Genomic DNA, 16,116 nt, shown 5'->3' with positions numbered 1-16,116 from the left:
CCCTCGTTTATTTGACCGTGGTTTAGTGACTCAACCACAGTTGGCTGCACGCAGGTAATAGGCTAAGTTCTCCAGCCCAGCCTAAGAGCCACAAACCTCCAGGTTCCCCCACAGCGCAAGCCCGAACCAAACAAGCCAACTTGTGGCTTCAGATGACAGGTGAACTTCCCGCTTTGGGTGTCCCAAAGGTGCTTTTTTTCAAGAGGCAAGTGGACTTTCTGGTTTTTCTTTAACGGCGTTTGGCTTCTTATTTATTTATTTATTTTATTCATTAAATTTTTTCTCCGGAAGGACTCAGGGCGGTGTACAGCCAAGATAAAAAAACCCAACAATATAAAAGTTTAAAACAATTTAAAATTATTAAATAGTTTGGCCAATAATCTAAAATAAAATAACCCATTAAAATAATATTTTAGGCCAGCCCTGCTTGATGGAATAATAGTGTTTTAAAGGCACGGCGAAAGGTACCAAGGTTGGGAATCCGATGAATCTCCGGGGGAAGTTCGTTCCAGAGGGCAGGTGCCCCCACAGAGAAAGCTCTCCCCCTGGGGGTCACCAGTCGACACTGTCTAACCGAAGGCACCCTGAGGAGACCCTCTCTGTGGGAGCGTACTGGTCGATGGGAGGCTATCGGAGGCAGAAGGCGGTCTCCTAAGTATCCTTGAATGAGAAGTAAAAGGTCTTCAAAGAAAAAAGAGAGAGTCCAGTAGCCTCTTGAAAAAGCACCTTTGGGACAACCATGATCTGGAGGGTTGAGAAATTCCATAGATATTCCCCGTTTGGGCTGAGTTTGCTCATTTCAGTTCAGATCTCGGAGAACTTCCCGATTCTCTCTAGAACAGATCGCGAAAACCATTGGCTGAAAATTCAAGGGGTTCTCTAAGGAGGAGAAGGGCGCGGGGGTGGGGAGAGTGTTACCCCATCGCCTGCTGTTTTCAGTATCCTTCAAACCAAAACCGGTTGAAATCGCCCTGGATCTAAATTCCTCCTCCTCCTCCTCCTCCCCCCCCCCGCAAGCCCTGATCCAGATTCAATGGAGCATGTAAACCAGTGGTGAAATCCAATTTTTTTTTACTACTGGTTTTGTAGGCGTGACTTGGTGGGCGTGGTGTGGCTTGGTGGGCATGGCAGGGGAAGGATACTGCAAAACCTCCATTCCCACCCCACTCCTGGGGGAAGGATACTGCAAAATCTCCATTCCCTCCTCACTCCTGGGGGAAGGATACTGCAAAATCTCTATTCCCACCCTACTCCTGGGGGAAGGACCAGCCAGAGGTCATATTTGCCGGTTCTCCGAACTGCTCAAAATTTCCACTACCGGTTCTCCAGAACCTGTCAGAACCTGATGGATTTCACCCCTGATGTAAACTGATTTTCCAGATCCTGGAAGACTCTTACAGCCGAAAAACACCGGTCCTTGCCGCCTTGGGCCTTGGGCGGGGGAGTAACAGAGGGGGGGGCCCACTCCCCCTCCCAGTTTGGCAGTGACCCTTACATTGTAAAATCTGTAACTTTTGTTATACCTTTTGTACGATGCTAGCAATTATTTGTGAAAGCTGGTGCATTTTCCCCTAAGTGTCCAAAAGGTGCTTTTTCAGGAGGCAACTGGACTTCCTTGTTTTTTTTTTTCTTTTGAAAACCTTACGCTTCTCGTCCAAGAAGCATCTTCAGTTCTGACAAGTTACTGGGGAGCTGAAGAAGCTTCTGCGATGAGAAGCGAAACGTCTTCAAAAGAAAAAAAACAAAATCCAGTTGCCTCTTGAAAAAAGCACCTTTGGGACAACCTGGATGACTGAGAATATCTAGAGATTTTCCTCTACGGTGGACGCCCACCCAGTCTTTCATTCCCACGCGAGAGCGTCGTGGCTGTAGGGGAAGAGGTCGTCCCCAAAAAGAACTGGACCGACAAACCTCTGGTGCCTAGTGATTTCCGGGGTTGAAAGGCCTCGCTTGGCGGAGAAACTCGCAGCCCAGGCTGATCAGAAATAGCCCTTCACAATAAGCCAGACCCACACCGGTGTATGGGCCGTAGTTAGCTGCCCGTTGGGGAACAGGGCGATCGATCGTCGATTGTTTAACAAACGTGCTTCGGACTGCAGCTGCCTCGTTTTCAATTTCTGCTAAAGCGTTTTGAGTGTAAATCCCATGGACCTGAACGAAGCGCGTTTTTAAATTAGGGGAGAATGAACGCATGACAACTTTTCAAACTTTTTTTTTTTTTTTTTGTACATTTTGATCCTGCGGAAAACAGTAATTCGCTCTAAGGTCAGATTTTATTTTATTTTTTTCAGGATCCCCTCCCTTCTGGTTTTAGCTGTACCAAATGCTCTTTATTATTTTTGAGACAGTAAAAAAAGCATCCAACGGCGAGGGCTTTTAGTTTAACGCTTGTTCGAGGAAAACAATAGCATTTCCAGCAAACCGCAGAGCCCTGCCTTATTTATATGCCCGCGTAAATGCCCCACGGGCTTGATCAGAGTCTAAGGTCAAATGACCATTTCCGAAAAGAGATCCGTGTAACTAGTCCTCAAGATCACAGCAAACCGTGGTTTCGAGATATGCTCGTTGTGAAGACAGAGCCTCGCGGAAACCAGAGAGCCTGATCTGTCCTACGGTGGGAATCTGATTTCTTACTTTGCAGTGACGATCCCTGAAGGCAAAAACGTGTAAATGAGTTACCTTGACCGGTCAGGTTAGCTAATAGCTCCTTCCACTGTTTATCCTAGAAATAGCGATTTCTACTAGTTTTATACAATCTCTCTCTCTCTCTCTCTCTCTCTCTCTCTCTCTCTCTCTCTCTCTCTCTCTCTCTAGCATCTATCTGTCTATCTATCTATCTATCTATCTATCTATCTATCTATCTATCGTCTAACTATCTATCTATCTATCATCTATCTATCTATCTATCATCTATCATCTATCATCTAACTATCTATCTATCTATCTATTTATCTATCATCTATCTATCTATCTATCTATCATCTATCGTCTAACTATCTATCTATCTATCTATCTATTTATCTATCATCTATCTATCTATCTATCATCTATTGTCTAACTATCTATCTATCTATCTATCTATCTATCTATCAATCTATCATCTATCTATCTATCTATCTATCTATCTATCTATCTATCTATCTATCATATAATATACCAGTGGGGGCCGAAGCTGCAGTTTGATAACCGAGAGGAAGCCAATCTCTATGGATATTTGCAATGTTTACTTTATTTCTGAGTGGCTAAGCAAGTAGCAGTGAGTTCCAGGTCTTAACCAGGAGTTTCCTCGGGATTTTATTTATTACTTTGATCTCACTCTCAAAGTCACTCAGGGCGGCTTACCGATATTATTATTATTATTATTATTATTATTATTATTATTATTATTATTATTATTATTATTATTATTTAATCTTTAGTGAGATTATTATTATTATTATTATTATTATTATTATTATTATTATTGTGATGCATTTTTGAATGTTCAGTTTCATGAGTTTGACTGAGTTTCATGTTTAATGAATAAAGTAGATGATGATGATGATGATGCAGCTAATCAAAAGCGTCAAGACGGCGCCTGTAAAGATGTCAATACATCTCTGCCCGTTGTGTACAAGCTTAAAAATGGGCGGGGGTGTGTGCGTGTGTGCGTGTGTGCGTCGCCCGCTTCAGAAGGTTTCAGTTGGGTCTGCGTGGTCCGTGGGAGAGACGCGCGAAGAGAGGGGGAGAATGAGAAGCCCGTGGAGTCCACGCGGGGACAGCCGAGGGTGGAGGTGGCGGGGCTCAGCGGGCTTTCCGCGCGAGGACAGCGCCCTCTTGCGGAAAAGGCAAGCCCAGAAACGAGGGAAGCAAAGGTTCGTCCCAAAGCTGCCTTTTCAGGAGGCAACTGGACTTGCTTGTTTTTCTTCTTTGGAAGACGTTTCGCTTCTCGTCCCAGAAGCTTCTTCAGCTCTGACAGGAGAGTGGGAGCTGAAGAAGCTTCTTCGATGAGAAGTGAAACGTCTTCCAAAGAAGAAAAACAAGCAAGTCCAGTTGCCTCCTGAAAAGGCACCTTTGGGACAACCACGACCCAAATGACTGAGAATCTCTACAGAAGGAAGCGCCTGGTGACGATGGACCACTAGGCCGCCCTGCAACATCCTATATCACCTGCGATTTTTGCTTTGCTTCCTTTGTGTGGGGATTACCCTTCACCAGCTGACCTTTCTCCAGATTGGACAGATCAGTACAGGAGGAATGGGGATAGGTTAGCGATGCTATCAGATGGTAGAAATCAGAAGGGGAATGAATGGCTTGGGGATGCAAGGATTTAGCCTGGCTCAGGACGACCCAGTAGGTAGGAACACGAGCATTTCTTCTGTTACCAATTTGCAGCATCATTGAGGCTTGAGAGAGTGGTTATCAACAGCCACTCAGGAATCTCAAAGTTAATCAAAGTTCAGATCTTCAGGTCAAACTCAATTCCTGGTGCTTCACGGATACAACAAAGTAGGCTTCTTGGCAGCATTACGAAGTGTTGCCAGAAATGTATAAAATATTAGGGGGCAGGGAAAGAAAACACTTCCAAACATCTGCATGTACAGGTAGTCCTTGGCTTGCAACAGTTCATTTAGTGACCATTCAAAGTTACAAAGTTACTTTTTCTCCCTCCTAGTTTTCCCTTATTTTTTGAATTTCTCTTTGTATTTTGATATTTTGATAAATCGGTAAAAAAGTAAAATACAAAGATACAATGGTGCTGAAAAAGTGACTTATGACCATTTTTCACACGACCATTGCAGATAGATACTGTAGATAGATAGATAGATAGATAGATAGATAGATAGATAGATAGATAGACAGACAGATAGATAGACAGATAGACAGACAGATGATAAATAGAAGATGGATAGATGGATGGATGGTTGGATGGATGGATGGGTGGATGAATAGAAGATGGATAGAAGATAGAAGATAAATAGATAGAAGATAGATAAATAGATGGATAGATGGATGGATGGATGGATGGATAGATGGATGGATGGATAGAAGATAGATAGATAGAAGAGAGAAAATAAATAGATAGAAGAGAGAGAGAGAGAGAGAGAGAGAGAGGTGATAGGATTTGCTGAGCACATAATAATCGAGCCTTTGCTAACTCAACCCTACATCACCATCACCACCTTTGAACAGAGATTGTCCAGGTTTACTGGACTTGTGGTCTCAAAAATTTTAAAGACAAAATTAAATGAATTTTTTTTCATGAACAATGGAGAAATGGAGAGGAAGACTCAGATTATCTCTCCTGATTATTAGCACATTTCCAAATCAAGCTTGTGAACAGCTGCAAAAAGTACACTTTCCATATACTAAGGCTTAGTGACTAAGTCAATTGTTCTCTTTGAACCTGAATTCATCTACCTGCAGTGACCACCATCATCTGGTTCAGGATGAGTTCATATGAACAGAATGAAACAGCAATGGGTTCTTTACATCATTAAGGATTGAGATCAACAGATTTCTGGGTTGCTCAATTGACAGTTCTGCATAGAAATGCAGAAATACATAGAAATTTTCCCTATTACGACCAGCTTCCCTATTGCCAAAGGAGAATGGATTCAAGGCAGTGGTGAAATCCAGCAGGTTCTGACAGGTTCTGGAGAACCGGTGGCAGAAATTTTGAGTAGTTCAGAGAACTGGCAAATACCACCTCTGGCTGGCCCCAGAGTGGGGTGGGAATAGAGATTTTGCAATATCCTTCCCCTGGAGTGGGGTGGGAATGGAGATTTTGCAGTATCCTTCCCCTGCCATGCCCACCAAGCCACACCCACCAAGAAATGCCACGCCCACCAAGCCATGCCCACAGAACCAGTAGAAACAAACTTGGATTTCACCACTGATTCGAGGCAATCATAAAAGATTATTTGGGATATCTCCGTTGTCCATGGGGTTTCAATGACCTCTCTTTCGAAGAAGTGAATAAGTGACATGCTGGGAGCAGAGGGATATTGTAATTAGAGTTTTGCAACATTAGATTAGTGCAGGGGTGGGCAAATATGGCCCCTTTATGACCTGTGGACTTCAACTCTCAGAATTCCTGAGCCAGCTTGGTTATCTCAGGAATTCTGGGAGTTGAAGTCCACAGGTTGTAAAAGGGCCACAGTTGCCCACCCCTGGATTAGCCTCCAACACCACCCTGGACTGTTCAGTATCTCTAGATTACCACATAGAATTGCAACAGCTGGGAGAGCTGAAGCTAAGTTTTATGGCAATATTTCTCAACGTCAGCGTGGACTTCAGCTCCCAGAATTCCCTAGTCAGCCATGGGGAAAACAAAGCAAGAAAATTACAAGTTAAACTGGACCATTCGATCACCAGTTCAAAGCCTTTTCCAAAAGTCATGTATGTTAAGGGTCTTTAAGAAAAGACGTTTAATCCTTCAGGAATGGATTCCAAAGGAATGGGGTGAGAACATATAAGCATGTTGCCATCTAAAGTCCCTTTTTGGCCAGGTCCTAATAACTCTTGAGATGATCTCAGTGAGCATGAAGGTTCCTTTTGAAAGAGGTACTCACTCAAGTCAACTGGACCTAAACCATACAGGACTTTAAAGGAAATGACCAGTACTTTGCCTAGACCAGAGATCTTCAAACTTGGCAGCTTTAAGGCTTGTGGACTTCAACTCCCAGAATTCTCCAGCCAGCATAGCTGACATTTGTAAACTGCTCAAAGAGTGCTGGAAAGCCCTTAATCAGTATTGCTATTACTGATTAAAAACTTTTAATTTTGGAAGCCAAAACTTAGAATTACTTGGATCGAAGATGATTCAGTCAAATTTAAAATCATATCGGATGCAACAGTGTGTGAATATCCTCCCAGTTATGTTTATTCAGTTTTGTACAAAGAGTGACCTCGACCTACATGTTAGTAGGTTAGTAATTGGAAATGTTTTGTCAGACAAGTGTTATTAAGTGCGAGCGTACAGTTATTTCAGTTCAAGGAACAAACATCTGAATTGAAACGAAAACAAAGGCTGTGAACTGCAGTGGTTATTCAAGATTCTGATTTTTTTTTAAAAAAAAATTCATTTCATAAATTGCTCTGATCCTAGGAGTTGGCAGCTTTTATTTGATATCTGCTTTCCCCTCCCATCCCTCTCTTCTCAACCCATTCGCATGTGGCTTCAAAGGTTGGCCTCCCCCACCTTTCCCAACAATCTTTTCAAGTCTGCAATCTGCATAGTTCTATATGAACTTTCTGGAGCATCAAAATAGACCCCCTACAGTGGTCAGGATATAAAGCTGCCCTTGTAAAGGAAACGTAACCCTTCCGAAAATATAACTTGACGTGGCGGGGGTGGGGTGAGCTTTTGTTCGGGCATCCTTTGCCTGTGTAAATAAAAAGTAGCAGAATAATTATTTTTTTAAAAAAACCAACAACCTCAGTCAAAGCTACACTGACTTAAAAGCTATACGGGTTTCCTCTAAGTAAATAGGTTTAGGACTACAATATAATCAAATTGGCCATAATCTGAAATTGAACTAAAACTCTACATTTCACTTATCTGAACATGAGCTTCGTTGATATCTGTAAGGCTTAAGATTTTTAATACTGGGTTTCCCCGAAAATAAGACCCACCCCGAAAACAAGCCCTAGCCTGATTTTTTTTGGGAGGTGGAGCTAATATAAGCCCTACCCTGAAAATAAGCCGGGGGGTGGGAATGGCCCACTGGCCCCTTGGTGCAGCACAGATACATGTAACACCAAGCGCACAGGCAGACATGCTGCCTGGCTGCCTGGCTCATGGGAGGCTCATGGGAGGCTTATGTGGTGGCACTGGCAGCAAGTGGAGGCAGTGGCACAGGGGAGGTGGGAGGCAGGCTATCCTAATACCCCATGCAGGCGCCTGCCTGGTGCAGCCATGGGCAAGGCGAAGTGGGACAGACTGGGTGGCATGTTGGGATCGCTTGCCTACCCCCACACCTCCCACCACTGTCTCTGCCTGGCTCCACCACATACTTTTCACCCAGATGGAGACGAAGCTTCATCTGCTTGCAAATAGGATGCTCCATTTCAAAGCATTTGCAAGCAGATAAAGCTTCGAGACTCCCTTATTGCTCCATCGGAATGGAGTGTTCTGCCTGGCTGCGTCACTCGGCCTCCTGCTTCGGTGTAGCACCAGTACCGGAAGAAATGAGCCAGCGGCCACGTGGGCTCCTGTTGCATATGGCTGTTGGTGCTGCCGCCACCAGGAAGTTGTCAAGGCATGCAGCCACAGGAGCCCTGAGGTAAGCCTGTGTGCATGTTGGGCAACTCCATCACCCCCACCTCGCGGCGGTAGCACTCAAAAAAATTAATTTTGGGGCCCAAAAGAAAATAAGACCAGGTCTTATTTTTGGGGAAACACAGTATATATCTGTTGTGACCTAGGCTTACTGAGTCATTACAAGACACAATTAGTCCCAAACAAACCTATTTTATTGTAACAGCTGATAATTACGTTCATTCCCAGCTGAGTCCCAATTAGTTGCAAAACAAGTCCTTCGGAAGAAGTCCTTCAGGATAATCACCAACCTTTATCTTCTTTGACATCCTGCCAAAGGCCTTACTTGGCAAAGCCCCATGAAGTTCAGAAACAAACAAGAGATGCCGACTGGAAACCAAGTTAGCAACGTTGCTTTCCTGCAAAAGGCCCCAAGTGCCTTTGTTTCTCTTTTAAGCTTTATGGAAGGGGCCAATCATCTCCTGGCTTTACTCCCGAGTCGTCCCTTTTGCTTTAGCTGCTCTTGCCTTCTGGCAGCTCTGCACATGCGTGTACTAGGAACAGGCTCCTCCTGTTCCTCTGCCTCTCTGCTGTCCGACTCTGGGGGCTCCAGAGTCCGTGCATCATTCCCAGATGGCCCTGGCTCCATCTCTGCCTCCAACACAGAACCCTCGTCCGGGCCTTCCCCAGACCCCAGGACTGGCCCATGTTCCTCCCCAGCCTTCTCACTGTCCAACTCCACTGCCAGCTCCACAGGCTGGCGGACCACAACAATATCAATAAAATTGTGCTGGGTACTATGTTTAAGGCACTTCCATTTTACATGGTTTTTACATGAAAGTTCTTACATGGAAAAAGTCACATACTACCAAAATAAATTCAACGGAGGATACATTTTTATTTGGGAGTAGCTAACTTTTCTTTTGGGCCTATACTATCAGGGGTCTGTATCCACTGAACCACTCAGTTGATTTTCCAAGTTAAAGCTCTTCAGGCCAGGACAGCAAATGGCCTTTAAGCGCTCAAGGATGTCTCACTAATCATTCTTTAAGGACATGTCTTCTCAAGATTGCTTTCATCTCCTTCCCATCCCATCCCATCTGTGAGGCTGCCTAGCTTTGCACTTAACTGAAATAAGATTAAAATGGGATTGATTCTGGTGGAAGGAGAGTGCCACATCTGCAATTTGTAAGCTCTTCTCACCCAGCCACAAAGTTAAAGAGATAATTGGGTGTGAGGACACTGGTGCAATGGGAAAAGGATCTTTAAACCTGCACTTAAAATAAGCTTTAAAGTGAGTAATCAATTGGACTTGGGGAGATCCCAGTGATAGATGGTTAAACCCTGTAAGGCAAGCCATTTCTTAAAATCATTCATTCATTCATTCATTCATTCATTCATTCATTCATTCATTCATTCAGTTCTATAAGAGCCGCAGTGGTGCAGTGGTTAGAATGTAGTACTGCAGGCTACTTCTGCTGCCTGCTGGCTGCCAGCAGTTTGGCAGTTCGAGTCTCACCAGGCTCAAGGTTGACTCAGCCTTCCAGCCTTCTGAGATCAGTAAAATGAGGACCTAGATTGTTGGGGGCAATAGGCTGATTCTGTAAACCACTTAGAGAGGGCTGTAAAGCGGTATATAAGTCTAAATGCTATTGCTATTGCTATTTAGATGTTATCTGCCTCCAAATGGATTCTGGTTGGTTCAAAGCAACAAAATAACAAATATACAATCAAAATAGGAAATATTAATCAAGATGGCAAATTCAATCAAAAATAACAAAACTTCATAAATTATTATCATCCATACCAGTGGTAAAATCCATTTTTTTTACTACCGGTTCTGTGGGCGTGGCTTGATGGGCGTGCTGTGGTGTGGCTTGGTGGGTTGGCTTGGTGGGCGTGGCAGGGGAAGGATACTGCAAAATCTCCATTCCCTCCCCACTCCTGGGGGAAGGATATTGCAAAATCTCCATTCCCACCCCACTCTGGGGCCAGCCAGAGGTGGAATTCGCTGAACTACTCAAAATTTCTGCTACCGGTTCTCCGAACTGCTCAAAATTTCCGCTACCAGTTCTCCAGAATCTGTCAGAACCTGCTGGATTTCACCCCTGATCTATACCAAACCAATAATAATAAATAATAATAATAATAAAATAATAAAAGCCTGCAAGTCTGATACTGATAGGCCACCTTCTTTCTGACAGTGATGTGAATTACGGAGGTATCTGCTGAGCCACTTATGCATACTTTCTGCTTGTTAGGCGCTTAAGCTTCTGCCTTCCCCACATCATCATTTTACTAATAAATCTGGCTTTCCCTATATCAAGCTCACCATTCTTACTCTCTATAGCCAGCAAGGGGCTCCAATCACCCTACCTCAGAGCCTGGGAGATGAGCCAAGTCTTTTAAGCAGTGGTGGAATTCAAATTTTTTTACTACCAGTTCTGTGGGCGTGGCTTGGTGGGCGTGGTGTGTCTTGATGGGCATGGCAGGGGAAGGATACTGCAAAATCTCCATTCCCACCCCACTCCAGGGGAAGGATACTGCAAAATCCCCATTCCCTCCCCAGTCCTGGGAGAAAGAAACTGCAAAATCCCCATTCCCTCCCCGCTCCTGGGGAAGGATATTGCAAAATCTCCATTCCCATCCCGCTCTGGGACTAGCCATAGGTGGTATTTGCCGGTTCTCCGAACTATTCAAAATTTCCACTACCGGTTCTGTCAGAACCTGCTGAATAGCACCCCTGTTTTTAAGGCTTTCTAAAATGCCATCAAGATTAGAAATCACCCAGGGGATTAAGGGGAACTTCATTCCAGAGGACAAGTGCTGTGAGAGAGTAGGCACCCTTCCAGGGTTCCAGCAGACCCGATGGCCCACTCTACAGGGGGGGAAAAAAAGCTCCCTCAAGTAACTAGGGCCTAAGACAGTGATGGCTAACCTTTTTGCCATCGCGTGCCAGGAGCGGGGGGGAGGAGGGGGGATTGCACACCCATAATTCTATGCGCCCCACCCCCATGCACGACCCTCTGTCCCCCCTCTCATGCGATGGCCCAGTGGGCCCGTTAGGCCCGTTTCTCTCTCTCTCCAGCCTTCACAGCCTTTCTAGGAGCTTGGGGAGGGCGAAAACGGCCTCCCCCTCCCACCCGGAGGCTGGAAATGGCCTGTTTGCAGACTTCCGGTGGGCCCGAAAATCAGCTGGCCAGCATGCACATGCGTGCCAGAGCTGAGCTCGCGTGCCCACCGATATGGTTACGCGTGCCACCTGTGGCACGCGTGCCATTGGTTCGCCATCACGGGCCTAAGATATCTAAGGCTTTATAGGTCATAAGCAGCACCCGGAACTGCATCAGAAAGCAAACTGGCAACCATTGCAGCTCACAAAGCTGGGGTGTCATGTAGGCATACTGAAGCATGATCATCACTGTCAGTGCTGCTGTGTTTTGGACCAATTGAAGCTCCCAAGTGCTGTGATTGCAGATGGTTTCAGTAGAGATGTTCGAAAAGGGAGAAGGCAGCAAAGCCAGAGAATTTAACCAGTAACTTTGTTCAACACAATAGCAACATGGAGTAGTCAGCCAGCAAAGAGGTCACACCAGAACGATGAAGATTGGCAGAAGCACTGCAAATGTTATGCAATTCAAGTTTTCTATTGCCTAAGGAATGGATGAATCGCATTTTAACAGAGCCTTGGAGCCTAAAACAGGAACAGCTAAGGATGACTTAAGGCTACAGTTATGGTCTGGGAATGAGACGAAGACATTATGGGGACATAACAGAGAAAGATCTTGTCTGCTTCTGCTGTGGTTAGAATCAGGTGGGGGAAAGCCCAAAATCCACCGAAGTCAAAGATGCTAAGGAGGATCCATAAGCCATTAGAAAGTAAGGTTGACAGGTTCTTCTTCCGAGCCAAATCGTAGTCCCACTCCATCTAAAAATAGAAGTGCAATCATCTTAGAGTCATTGGAGACATGGAGAAAAGAAGGAAAATATAGCCTAAGCTATTTGGAAAGGTATGGGTCTCAGCCAGCTTTCCAGAGTCTGGTGTCTTTTACTTCAGTAGATCTAAGCACGTATTATCCATTACTAAGACTGACCACATATAATGAGACTTGAAGATGAACAGGCAAAGTTTACCTTGCTAGGGAAAAGCATTTTCCCTATGAGAGGGTGGGGAAATGGGTTGTGTTTGCACAATACATTAAGCCACAGTTTAATTCATTTTACTGAATGAGCCACAATTAGTTGCAGCCACATAACTGGCCAACTATAAATCATCCTTTAGAGTCCAAAGGCTGAGTTCACTCCACCCTTAGCCAAAAATAACCAAGCCATCTTGGCATACAGTGAAAAATCCAAACATTATGAAATGGGTTTTTGGGGAACTTCCCGAGCCTGGCTGTGAAATTTCTGAAAGGAGACTGGAGGCCCTGAAATAGCAAGAATCCTGTGACTTGTGGATGTGCCCCCCCCCCAGGCCTTTCATCCTGATGAAATTCATCTTTAGCTTTCAATAAGTTCCTATTAACTCAGTTGCTTATGAGTAGATTGGGCTGTACGTTACAGATTCAACCCAGGGGTGAAATCCAGCAGGTTCTGACAGGTTCTGGAGAACCAGTAGCGGAAATTTTGAGTAGTTTGGAGAACCAGCAAATACCACCTCTGGCTGGCCCCAGACTGGGGTGGGAATGGAGATTTTGCAATATCCTTCCTCCAGGACTAGGGTGGGAATGGGGATTTTGCAGTTTCTTTCTCCCAGGACTGGGGAGGGAATGGGGATTTTGCAGTATCCTTCCCCTGGAGTGGGGTGGGAATGGAGATTTTGCAGTATCCTTCCCCTGCCATGCTCACCAAGCCACGCCCACCAAGCCACATCATGCCCACCAAGCCACACCCACAGAACCAGTAATTTAAAATTTTGGATTTCACCACTGATTCAACCCCAGTGGTAAATTATGATCTTTCATACTCTCTCCAACCATCTCTTTAAGGATGTGCAACCCAAAGAAGAGTTACAATCCTTCTCTGGAAGAAAAGATGGTGTTGCTTTCCCTTTCTTTAACGCTCTGTATACCTTAACACATTCCCCAAGGAGAAGTTACATAGAGATACATACAACTGATAGATGCGAATTGAGTTCTCCCTATTCTAATACTCCAGACAGAACAACGGTCTTACACAGAGCACTTTGCACGTGGATCTCGGAGCCCCAGGGCCAAATAAAGTAACCAGCGGGTGTGCGTGGGAATAAAGTAGACCCAGATGCCAATGTGGCCACCTCTTTCAGCTCTCTGTCCTTTGCCTGCCTTTCTTGGCCGTGGTTTTAATTCCAGAGCTGCCTTCTTTCCTGCGTTCGGAAGTGGCCTCTTTCGCCAGCAAGGGCGGCCTTTCCTTCCTTGAATCCCCAAAAACTGCCGTGGGGGGGGGAGTTTCCCGGGTGAAAACAGGGCGCCAGGGAAAGGATGGGAACGACGGCGAGCTTTTGCAAGGTCGCCGGAGGGTGGGCTGAGAGAGGCAGCGGCCCGAGAAAGGGACCGTCCCACTATAAAAAAAGGAAAGGACCGCTATAAAAAAAGGAAAGAAAGAAAGGCAGGCAGGCAGGCAGGAAGGAAGGAAGAAAAAAGAAAGAAAAGAAAGAAAGAAAGAAAGAAAGAAAGAAAGAAAGAGGAAGGAAGGAAGAAAGAAAGAAAGAAAGAAAGGAAGGAAGGAAGGAAGGAAGGAAGGAAGGAAGGAAGAAAGAAAGAAAGAAAGAAAGAAAGAAAGAAAAGAAAAGAAAAGAAAAGAAAAGAAAGAAAAAGACATTTTCGTTTTGAGAAAACGACGGTCCTGCTCTCTTGATTTGGTTAAGGATTATTATACCCTCCATAATGGCTGGCTGGGAAAGATGGGAGCTGTAGTTCAACATCTCTGGAGGGTGCCAAGTCTTGGAGGGGGAGGAGGGGGTTGGTTTCTGTTGGGCCGAGGCGTGTAAAGCAGCTCTGGGAAATGAAATAGGATCGGCACTCGACAGAGGAAGGAGATTTCCCGGATGGCGAGCGTCTTCTTTCCTTCCTTTGCTCGCCGCTTTCAGGATGGACCTCGAAAACAATTATAAATTATACTCTGGCACATTCATTTCATGATGACTCCCCCAAGAGTGACTGTTTCTTGACGTTCCGGTTGTTTTTTTAAAAAAGGTTATAAAGAGAGATCCTTAACTGTTGCCAGGTGGTTTTTAAGATGCCTGTCTCTCTGCCACCTTCTCCTGGAGTATTTGTCTCAATTCTGTGTTGCACGTGCCTGCCTCGTTCTCTCCGCTGGTTCCTTAAATCTGTGCGATCTTTTCTGTCTGCCTGAAATAGTTCCAGGCTGCCCATTTTGGAACTCTCCCATGGAATCCAACACCCCCCCCCCAACCCCACCCCACCCCTTGGTTGTGTTTTGTTTTGTTTCTGAATGTCTGTCTGGCTATCTGAGAATCATCCCGACTATTCATCGTTTTGCTTGGTCCCGAGAAAACCATGATTGCTATTGTCATTTTATCTCTGTCTGTCCTTCCGTCCTTCCTTCCGATCGGCAGGATTTCCTCGCAATTGTTGATCTCACAAAAAGATCCGGTACACAAGCTATGGAAGCATCAGGCGTTTCAGTAGCAACGTCCAATAAAGCACTCGGTTCCACGGAATCCCAAAAGATCCCGGGGGTGGGGGGGGGAATCGATTTCGATCTGACAGTTTGAATCGGTTCCGTTCGATGGGATCCTGAGATTTGAGATGCAACTTCTGAATGACATGTACACCGTCCTGTCGGGTTAATACAAGGATTGTCTCGACAAAGAAATCGTTCCTAAGTGCTGCTGAATTCCAGAAGCCCCACTGGATCAGTCATGTGGGTTCAAATAATCAAAGTTCTGACCATACAGATGAAGAGGCTCAGAACAGTCCAAGTTCAGATGTTTGTAAGCAAGACTCTCTCCCTGACTGAGTTTATTGGCTTGTTAAAAATAAGATTTAAAATAAACTGCCCAGCAGATCCAGCTCTTTTTAATCAAGTCAAAGTCTGTCTTTTCTCTTTCTTTTTTTTTCTTTCTTTCTTTCTTTCTTTCTTTCTTTCTTTCTTTCTTTCTTCCTTCCTTCCTTCTTTTCTTTCTCTTTCTTCCTTCCATCCTTCCTTCCTTTCTTCCTCCCTCCCTCCCTCTCTTCCTTCCTTCCTTCACTAAACTTCTTCAATGCGGAACCACTACACCCCGTTATCCACAGGTACTACTACCGGTATTACCAGTACTACTACCATTACTGCTTCTGGCGCACTCATCACTATATACACTATTTTCTTTTAAGTCACTGTTGACTCCTAGCGATTACCTAGACAAGTCCCTGTAGTTTCCTTGGCAAGATTTCAAAAGTGGCTTGCCATTGCTTAGTTCCTATAGGGCTGAGAGAAAGTGACTGGTCCCAAAATTACCCAGCTATCTTTGTGCCTAAGGCGGTATTAAAATTCAGGATCTCCCGGTTTCTAGCGGATTATATAACCACTGTACCAAATTGACATTTCCCATCTGTCTTTAACCGTCTTGATTTTTCCCCTCTTCCTTTGAGGATCAGAGACCACAAGAGAAGGATTCTCCTTTCTTCTTTCTATGGACAGGACCTTTACTTTCGGGGCTGGGAGGCAAAGACACACTAAAGCAGGGGTCTCCAACCTTGGCAACTTTAAGACTTGTGGGCTTCAACTCCCAGAATTCTGGGAGTTAAAGTCCACAAGTCTTAAAGTTGCCAAGGTTGGAGATCCCTGCACTAAAGCGAAGCCAGTTCTTACCTCTTCTCAAGGACTTGGACTCTCCCTGGCCTCGCACAGTGGAGGACATGTTCGGGGATGGGGGTGCCAAAAAAGGGGGA

Source organism: Pantherophis guttatus, chromosome 3, assembly GCF_059756535.1.
Source record: "Pantherophis guttatus breed Tessera chromosome 3, ASM5975653v1, whole genome shotgun sequence".
In the NCBI taxonomy this organism is placed as follows: domain Eukaryota; kingdom Metazoa; phylum Chordata; class Lepidosauria; order Squamata; family Colubridae; genus Pantherophis; species Pantherophis guttatus.
This window is presented reverse-complemented; position numbering follows the sequence as displayed.